Genomic DNA, 7,012 nt, shown 5'->3' on the forward strand with positions numbered 1-7,012 from the left:
ATAGATCTCTGAGTGGAGTGCCTCAGGGTGCTATGTTAACTCTGCAGTGACACAAGCAGGGGGAAAAGTGGTGCATGAGGTGTTAAGATCTCAGAATCGCTACAGCTCTATTCCCCCAAGTAATAACGATGCTGTATGAAACACTATGAGGGAGAGAAAAAAAAAATAACCCAGAAGAAGAAGTCAGAGAGAAACGAGATCTGCAGGAGAAGAAGAGGAGATAGTGGGCAGAGAGAGGATGTTTGGCCATTTCTTTTGAGACAGTCGATTTATAAGCTTACAACCCAGTGTGCTTTTAAAAGCTATACAGTAAATAAAAAAAACATCACTGTGTGAGAGAGCAAGTGAGTCCTGGCAGAAAAAGTGATGCAACACCTGTAGATCAGGGTGAATGAATGGAGTACGAGGAGGGACCAGAGGGAGAGTGGACCAGAAGAAAAAAAAACATCTTCATTATTACACATACTGTATTAGTCATAGTAGCACAGTCTCCTACTGTTGTCCTGCTAAAGGACACAGCTGCAGCAGCTCTGTCCTCAGGCCATTCACACACATCTGCTGCATTTGACATCCCACCGTCCCTGAAACACACATGAGCAAACTGCCATCATCTATGACCTCATCCCAAACTCACCAAAGTTTGCTGATACTGAAGCGTCTGGTTTTCACCTTTGTCCTTCACCATCGCTGCAGTGTGTTCTCATTAAGACACCCCAAATTGAGACTCTGCAATTAGCCCCTAAATTAATCCAGGAAGGACGAGACGGCGGGGCTGCTGCTGCTGCCGCTGCTGCTGCTGCTGCTGCTGCTGCTCAGGATGCTGACTGCCATCACATGTGCGGCATGTGGCGTTTACAGGTTTCGCCGTCTCCTGCGTGATGCAGAGTGTGTGTGCGTGTGCCAGATGAGAGTGTGTTACGCTGCCCGTCTCCTCCACAGCAGTGCTGGTGCGATTTGACTGCAAAGCACCTCCTCCTTCCCTCTCCCTCCCTCCCTCTCTCTCTCTCTCCCTCCTCCTCTACACTCACCGTGCCGTTGTCTCCCTCTCTGGACTTACCGCTGTGCAGGTGTAATGAGAGACTGCAGGACAGATGACGAGAGGGGAAGAGATTATTTAATTATTTTGATCATTCTGGCAGGATGACTCTGTTGTCCTTGGCTCCAGATTTGAGTCACCGTTGGACAGATCAGGAGTGATGAGTGATTCCTGAGTGGCAGATTTTGATTTATGGCTCCATCAGTGTCTTATTGGTGTTACAACAACAGCATTAGAGACTCGGCAGCAGCTTTCCTTCTCTGCTCACACTAAGTCAGTCTCTTTTACATTCTTATTTGTGATTCTTAGTCTTACCACTAGAAAAATGTCGTCGATTTTAAAAACTCACGACTCAGTGCTTCATTTCATTTTGACTGGATGAATTCACTTTGCTTTTTAAATATCTGTCATGAGGTGCTGAGTACTGCTGTCCCATGGTCAGAAGATCTCCTCTTCAAATCCTATCTGGGAGTTTCTTTCACAGCCAAAGCAGGTTTTTGTTTGTCAGTGAATTCTACTTTTATCCCACTGTCAAGAGAAGCCTGGAGACGTTAAAGCTGACTGACACTGTGATGGACTGGAAACTGTCCAGAATGTTTACTGTCTCTCACCCAGTGGCAGCTGGGATTATCCCTCACTGTCCTGTTTGCCAAACAACACTCACGGGTCGGATAAAGACTAATCATAAAATAAGCATGAGAAGAATGGGGAAAAGGAATCAGCAAAGACTGTGATGTAGCAAAAAAAAAAAAAAAAAAGCAATACAGTACCACTTCACTAATCCTTTATGATCACGCATCAATTATATAATTTCCTTTTGAATCAAATTAATGTAAGGAGCTACTTAAGAAAGGGTTGTTCAGCTGCACATTTTGTGAGAACATTTTTTGGTGGCTACATATACATATATATCAGAAAGAAACTAGAAATTCCAAAAGCAAACACCTCACTGTATTTACTTAAGGTTTTTACTTCCCATTTCTTCAAATGACTACAGTCTGGGCCACTGTGAGATCAATAGCTTTTTAGGTATCAGTTTTTAATTTTGGTGAATATGTTTTGAAAACGTTGCTATGTTACTACACATTTCCATCAGCCCTGGTAACAACTGACTCTGGAGCAGCACTTGTCCTCAGTCTTTACTACGGCTGCTGGACCAGTTGCCTGATGTGCCGTGATGGTAAAAGGTGGACGACACTAAGGTCTGGTATCAGCTGGTCTGGGTTTTACATATTTGTTTATTCAATCAGTCATTCAATCAATTGCTAGTTACTAAGCAGCGCTCCCTACACTGTCTACAGCAACTATCAGTGACTGACAGTCATTGTTATTGACATGTGCAGTTCATGTGATGCTATTTTTAGCAGCGGTGAACTGCAGGTGGAGGGAGCAGAGCAGACTCAGGGTCAAATGTAAACATAAATGGATAGCTGCTCCGTCCTGTTCTTGTTCCACTTCATCCCCAGGGTGTTCTTTTGGACCACACTGTCATGTCCAAGAAGCCCATTGGAGATGATTGAGCTTTGTGACATGGAATATTATTTTGCTAGAAATAGCTATCTGAAAAATGGTGCACTGTGGTCACAGAATAGATGAACACTGCCAGTAGCAACACCCAGGAAGGTACTTGGGGTCCACAATATGCCAAGAAAAATACATCATTACACAACCAGCAGCCTGGACCAGTGAGTCAGGGCAAAGAGCATTCTTCATGGTGTTTATGCCAAATTCTGAACCTACCATACAAACATAGAATCAGAAACCATTGCTCCTCAGTAACCAGGCAGATTTAAAGATGTTTTTCCACTGTATGATGTGGCTGTAATCTGTGGTTATTTAAGCTCCCGTTGCCTTCCTATCAGTCTGACATTTACTTTGCCTCTGGCATCAACAATGTGTTTTTGTCCAGAGAACGGTTTCCTACGGAATATTTTCACTTCGTTGGACTTTCTCTCTATATTCTGTAATAGATGAGTGGGAAAGTCCCAGTAGATCAGCAGTTTTTGAAGAGATCTGATCCGCCTCTTTTGGCAGCAACAAAGACTTTCCTAAAGCTGAGATTTTCTACCTGCAGTAAAACAACTCTGGACAAGTACGCTAGTATAGCATATAAAAGGTCAGTCAAGGAAAAGTCTAAATTAGTCTGCATAACCATTCAGGTCCAAATGCAAGTTTGGACACCAATTTTTTGGGTGCAAGACCAGGTCACTATTCTTGCTTATTACCTGAAAAATTGCTAATGTTATGGCTGGTTTAGAAAATAATTGGCGTCAAAGCTCAATGACATTCTGTAGGTTTGACTCGTCCACTGAACACCACTGGAATTTTAATAGCGTACTGCGCATTAAAAGGTAATGAACATAAGTCATAACCCTCTGTGTGCAGCCTTCTCTTAACATTATCAACACAGTGTGTTGTTTAACTTATTAACTTAATAATAATAAATAAAATGACAATGCAAAAAAAGTGTGAAACAGACTAAGAAAAGTCGAGACAGGTAGAGACAAGTTTTATACGATTACATTTCTAAAGTAAACATATGGCTAACTGAACCTCAAGTGTGAAATATGTCATACCACTTTAAAAACAGTAATCTGACAGGGGAAAGCATGAAGGCAATAAATATGATGGCTTTCTGGGTAAAGAATAAAACTGAGAGATGGAAAGATAGACTGAAGGATAAAAAAAGGCCATGAAAAGTGCAAAAAAAACCCCAAAACAAAAAAAAAAACAGCCTTTAATTTCATCTAGCCATATTTTCTTTGTCTCTGTCTCTTTTTGGTCTCTTAATCCTGTAGTTTAAATGCCAAGAAAGAAAGTTTTGACAACAATGAAAATGTCAGTCAGCTGCCAGCATCACCAAAGTACTGAACAGTAAAATATTGTCCTACAGGAAACTGCAAATCTGAGGTTGTTTTCAAACTATCAAATGACAGATGTTTGTAGACAGCCCTCACACCTTGATGTTTATTCCACTTAGTTCATCTTGTGGTTGGCAGCTTTTCACTGGTGTTAAATCTTGGCATTTATTCTTTTGGTGTGAAATACGTGAAGCCAAGAACCACTCGCACCTGAAAGATAACATCTCCTGCTCTTTTCTTAACAACCGTTACGTTTACCAGTGCATTTTCATTCACCCTGTACTTGAATACATATTCTTTGGATTATTTTGCATTCTTTGGAAGTTAATCCCAGCTAAACCTTGAGAAGAGGCAGGGTACCAGGGTACTGGACGGACAGCAACCAATCACAAGGTCATTGTGCATTCAGCAGGATGTGAAATTTAAAGGGATTAAACTCTGGGATGTCCAGGACTCTCTCTCTGGTCAAATCACATTACATTCACTTTAGTTTAATGGGTAGACATTTCACAAAATAAAAGCTGGTGTTACACATAGCTGAAATGTCAGGACTGTAACGGATCATTTTTGGTTGATTTAACCTATTTAGCTATTCAGCTTTTAAAACAATTAGAACCACATGTGTGAGCTAGGTAAGGTTGGCAACGTTAAAGTCTTGCAACAAAAAATCTGAGGAAAATATAGTGCAGAAGGTATACCACCACCTACTGGAACTGAGTTGGAACTGAGTTCTTTTTTTTTAAGCCTGTGATGTGTAATAAGTGAAGGACAGTGAACAAAATGACTGAGCTTTTCCATAACTTAATTAAGGCTGTAAAGGTCAGGGAGAGAGTCCTTTTGGGAAATCCACACTAGATCCAAGTTTGAAGATCTATCAAAGAAATCAAGTGGGAGTCAGAAAGCGGAGAAATTATGGCAGAGTGCACTGACGAAGCTTAGCAAAATGACAAAACAAAAGCCTCTGGCAGGGTGTTCTGAGAAATACATAAATCTAGACAGCAGAGCAGCATGCTCTGCAAAAAGCTGCATCATTGTTCATTCACGTCTGGGTTGCGTTGACCTTGTGCCTAAAACATGTCCTCACATCAAATTATCATTGTGTAGAAGGATAACACTACACTGGAGTGTCACCACCTCCTAATCAGGCAAGACCCAGACACAAACGCTGTTGGCCCAGCAGCTAAGGAAGTCGGTGCCCTGCTGTCACGACCAGCAGCACACTGACCCACATCCTTCAGTCTTCACAGGAAGTACTTTTGTCTGGTCTGGTCTGGTCTGCAGGGAGGTTGGCATTATTATTACAGAAAGACGAGACAACGACGTTGATAATGTGATATGAGATCGTGTCAAGCTTTTAGTGTGTGTTTGTATGGATTGGTAGATGTTCAGGTTCAGAATATAATGCTGTTTTGTTTTTTTCAAGGAGAGCTATTTTTATCCTGAACACTGAAATAACATTTAACTATTAACATGTCCCAGGCCACACTGTGATGATGTACAATCGCCTCAGGGTAGGACGGTCACTCATCTGTGTAGGTGTGTGTTCAGGTGTGTGTTTAGCCCCAGTCTCCTCTCACAAGTCCAAATTAAAATGTGGACTAATTTAACTGAATAACTCTCAGGATGTTAAACTCAGGGCTTGTGGGCCTGATCTGGCCCCTCCAATAATTTGTGGCCCAACTGGCCAATTATGCATAATTTTAGTCAATTTGTGTAGCTATGTGTTCATGGAACTGCGTGGAACTGATTATATGTCGTGTGCGCCACCTGCTGGGACGTGTGCATCCATTTGTCAGTGACAGTGTTGTTTTTTATTTATATACTTTTATGTTGCCTTATAAATTAGAAAGATTATGGTCAGAACACATAAGGATTACAATATTTGTGTCCTAAATAGATATGAGTCAGTATACTGTCAGTATGATATGGAGTAGCTACAATTATACAGTCTTCCAGGTGGGACCAGTCACTCAAGGACAACCATACATGATGAAAATGAGTTTAAAAAGCCCTGCTCTGAGTGGTCCACCTAGCAAGCCTTTACTTTCTGACACCTGGGATTGTGTCATGCCCTGACATGACCTTTCTCAGAATAATCTAAAATACACAAAAAGAAATCTTTTTTTACACAGTGGCTGGTATTTTACTTCAACAGTATATATATCAAGGACAGATTAAGAGACACAACCACCTGTGTCCCTTTCTGTTCTGCAGGAGGTAAATTCCCTGTTGTCAATCCAGGCTGCAGGTAATAGATTATAACCTCAAAATGACATCAGAACAGAGGAAGGACCGCACAGTCTCCTATCAGACCTTCATTTACCATTTGCCCTTGAGCCTGACGTGGACAAAGTTGGAGAGATGCGCATGCATTTCTGATGTTAGAGCGAGAGGAAAGCCACAGTCATGCATCTAGTCAGGACCTGGAATACTCACGGTTTCTCCAGGGGCTGCTCTTCACACTCTGCTGTCTTGTTTTCTCCCGGGGCTACAGATTTAGGACCGTCAGATGTCTCCTTTTATTGCGCCTCGGCGGAATCATGTCTGCAGTAAAAGGACACACAGCCACTGGTTGCTCTGAAAACTTAATCGATGATGTGAGCAGGCTGCGACTGAGGAGAACGACTCCCAGGAATGGCCACTTCAAGGAGATCAGTTTAGGTCCCAATGATTGCACAGTTGCTGATGCGCAATCCATAAAGCACAGCGCCAAAGTTGTCAGCTCGGTGCGTAATTACCGGCTCCTGAGCAGAGAGCCGGAGCCGCAACAGGCTGCCTGTCACAGCCACAGCGACTATTGGACTGTTGGTCCCACAAACTGCACCATACCACGCGACTGAGACCCGATCGGCTGCGGATGAAGTGGGAGGGAAACAGCGGGATACCGGGTGTCGTGTCCGTGATGCAATGCGGGCAAATTGTCTTTGCAGTGGCCCGGAGCTCTCCCTGTGTGCACCAATCCGGGCGCTTTGCTCATTCTGTGCGGACGCGCATCCCACATTCGTCTTAATTACAGTCGGTTGGTCGAAATTGTGTGCTGAGAAAGAGAGAGAGAGAGAGAGAGAGAGAGAAGAACTCAATTTCTCTGCAGCTCTCCTCTCCCCCTCACACCCCC

At 42.8% G+C, this 7,012-nt stretch overlaps 1 protein-coding gene across 1 annotated transcript in view; it reads right to left on the reverse strand.

Moving 5' to 3' along the window:
• The window catches only part of clcn2a (chloride channel, voltage-sensitive 2a), a 37,498-nt gene extending 30,511 nt beyond the window's left edge, over positions 1-6,987 (reverse strand). The window contains exon 1 of the mRNA XM_025052345.1: positions 6,334-6,987. The gene's annotated coding sequence lies outside the window, so the exon portion shown is untranslated. The remainder of the gene's footprint in view (positions 1-6,333) is intronic.
• Between the last annotated feature and the right edge of the window lie 25 nt (positions 6,988-7,012).

Source organism: Cynoglossus semilaevis, chromosome 20, assembly GCF_000523025.1.
Source record: "Cynoglossus semilaevis isolate Cse_v1.0 chromosome 20, Cse_v1.0, whole genome shotgun sequence".
Classification (NCBI taxonomy): Eukaryota; Metazoa; Chordata; class Actinopteri; order Pleuronectiformes; family Cynoglossidae; genus Cynoglossus; species Cynoglossus semilaevis.